Source organism: Mustela putorius, unplaced genomic scaffold (assembly GCF_011764305.1).
Source record: "Mustela putorius furo isolate JIRA1106 unplaced genomic scaffold, ASM1176430v1.1 tig00000480_pilon_pilon_pilon, whole genome shotgun sequence".
Taxonomy (NCBI): domain Eukaryota; kingdom Metazoa; phylum Chordata; class Mammalia; order Carnivora; family Mustelidae; genus Mustela; species Mustela putorius.
This window is the reverse complement of record NW_025421397.1, coordinates 7,078,194-7,081,057: the sequence shown is the minus strand read 5'-3', so window position 1 is coordinate 7,081,057 and position 2,864 is coordinate 7,078,194. Positions and strand designations below refer to the sequence as shown.

General features: G+C 33.6%; 1 pseudogene; it reads left to right on the top strand.

Moving 5' to 3' along the window:
* The first annotated feature begins 821 nt into the window (after nt 1-821).
* LOC123392255 lies at nt 822-929 on the top strand (annotated as a pseudogene).
* The last annotated feature ends 1,935 nt before the right edge of the window (nt 930-2,864 follow it).

The following is a 2,864-nucleotide window of genomic DNA, read 5'->3' as shown; positions in this document are numbered from 1 at the left end:
GATGTGTACATGCATGAAAAGGATAATCTTCTGAAATACTCTTCTTACAGATGTTTTGCAACACATATTTTAAAAATTCATTTTTTTTCTATTTCTCAAGTACTATTAGGAATGTACATGCTTTTTTAAAAAAATAATTTTAGTATTAATGGCAGAAGAGGGAGGGACATATAAATCGTTAACTAAAATCTAAAGCCACATCTCTGCTTTAAAACACATCACTATTTACAGACAGTATTTCAGAATGTCAACTGAATGGAAGTGTCAAACTGATGCTTAATACTAATTTGTTTATATATGCTTGACTGCACTTCCATGGTAAAAAGGTAGATATCAAAAATAAAGATTATTTTGAGACACTGATGTAGGTTTCCCTTTTGTTTCATTGCCACAAATCCCATTAGTGTTAATTGGAGATTTACATGTGCATTGAGAGAATAATATACCTCATTATTCTTGAGTAACAGCTACTGACTTTTAAAGGCCATTTAGAATGTGTGACAGGAAACAAAGAAAAGCATTCCACTTAACTTTTTGAAAGTTATTTTCATTTAGCAGAAAATGAAACAAAAGTCTTCACAGACATTCCACTGCCATGGTTTTAACTTTGTCATTTCCTTTGTCAAAACCTTTAAAATTATCTTTTTTAGGTCAGCTAGCTAGTGAATATGTAAAGTAAGTATTATTTCTTGAGTCTGCTTTATGGTAAGTGACCTTGGCTCTGAAGAGTATATGCTTGTTTACTTTGTTGTTTTAGGTATTCGAACCATTAGAACTCGCTATGAAATAAAATGATGCATCTAGTGTTCAAGTAAGATTTTATGTTATGTGGAAACAGAGAAAGGTTAGCACTCCCCTTTAAAAGGATGGAAGAGACCCCTGGGCCTGACAACATGCATACAGTTAAGAATTGCTAACCATTGTTTTTATAGGTGATGGGGATTAAGGAGTGAACTTGTGATGAGCAGAGAGATTTATGGAAGTGTTGAATCACTATATTACACTAATATTACACTGTATGTTTACTAACTGGAATTTAATTTAAAAATTTAAAAAGAACCCAAATAATTAAGATTTCTTGAAAGATCACCTTGGGATATTATAAAAAAATAATATGTAGTAACTATTATGACACTTATATGACAGTTGCTATTTTAAGTACATTTCAAGTATGAACTTCTTAACACTAAATAATCCTGTGAGGTCAATATTATCATTATTCCTTTCTTACAGGTGACATAATAGAGGCATCAAAAGGCGAATTAACTTGCCCAAAGTTACACATATAGTAGTAGTAGACTTGGGATTTGAACCCAGTTTGCATAGTTCAACAAACAGAGCTCAATGCAGTTATTTGGCTCAAATGAATTAGCTTTGTTCTAAAATGTGAATATACTGGATAGCAAATTAAAACTTCTAGCTAATCCAACTCATTTTTTAGAAGTTGTGTTAGATAAACTATTATTACTCATACTTCATAGGATTATTTCATCAATCACCTCATGTAGTTTAGCCAAATATTTCTTCTGACCTCACCCTATATCTCCCTGAGAAGATTTTCCAGAGACAATTTTGGAGCTTTTAAAAGAGCTAACATATACAGAAGACTTTTCTAAGACAGATATTATTCTAAGCATTTTTTTTCCCCATACATTGAATCCAACAGTAACCTTTGAGGTATATACAGTTGCTGACCTCTTTTTATAGGTGATGAGACTGAGGCAGAAAAAGGGCAAGTTCAAATTTGAAAAGAATATAAAACACAATCAGCCTAATTCCAGAAAGAAGACGTGATTATGAGTGAAGAAAACTGGATGTTGAATTTAGTGAGCCTGGATTTAAATTCTACATCATAGTGCCACTGGGGGGGGGGGGGGAGAGCACTGTCTGTAGATAAGCTAAAAATAGTCAAGCCAATAAAAAGCTGGCCTGCTTTTTATCATCATGCACAGACTAATTTTTTAATGGTGGGGACAAAATACTCTTCCCCACTGAGCTGGGATGCTCCTACCACCTCTACATTTCTTTCACACATTGTTATCAGGACCAACCTTTATTAGATGTTTTGAGCCTGAATTAATGACATGAAAATAGGGTTAGAAATAGGTGGCCCACAGAACTGTGGTAAATAAGAAAACACAAGTGAAATAAGAAGTTGCAATATAGTCACTCCAAAATACTAGGAGTCATTTAATTTGAGGCAAAAGTGTATTGCATGGAGCACTGGGTTTGGTGCATAAACAATGAATTTTGGAACACTGAAAAAAATTAAATTAAAAAAAAATTTTATCACATTTGGCTTCTGACAAAGTTTCCAGTACTTGGCCAGTTATATCTCCCTCACATGAACTTACTGCCCACACTCAGGGAGCCGAAACAAAAGTTCATACAAAGTCTGGTGAAGGTGGGTGGTGCAGACTCTCATTCTACATCTGCCATACATGCAGACTTTAGAAAGTGACCTATAATTTCCCAACCCCAAAATACTGATTGTAGAATTTTGTGTGTGTGTTTTTAATTTCTCGTGACTCAATTAATTTATAAATAAAATGAGAAGAAAATATTGGGACCTTAATACCATGCAAAAGATATAGCACATTCCTCAAGCTCATTATCTATGTGTTTATTAAACAAATTGTATCAAACACCATGAGCCAGGCATGCCCTAGATTCTGAGAATACTTGTTTGCTTTCTATGACTGCTGTAACAAATTATAACATACTTAATTGCTAAAAACAGCAAAATGTATCTTTTACTTTTGTAGTTTAAAGCAAAGTTGTTGGCTGAGCTGCATTCCTTCCTAAGGCACTAGAGGAAAACCCATTTTGTTATGTTTTCCACCTTCTAAAAGCTACTCATATTC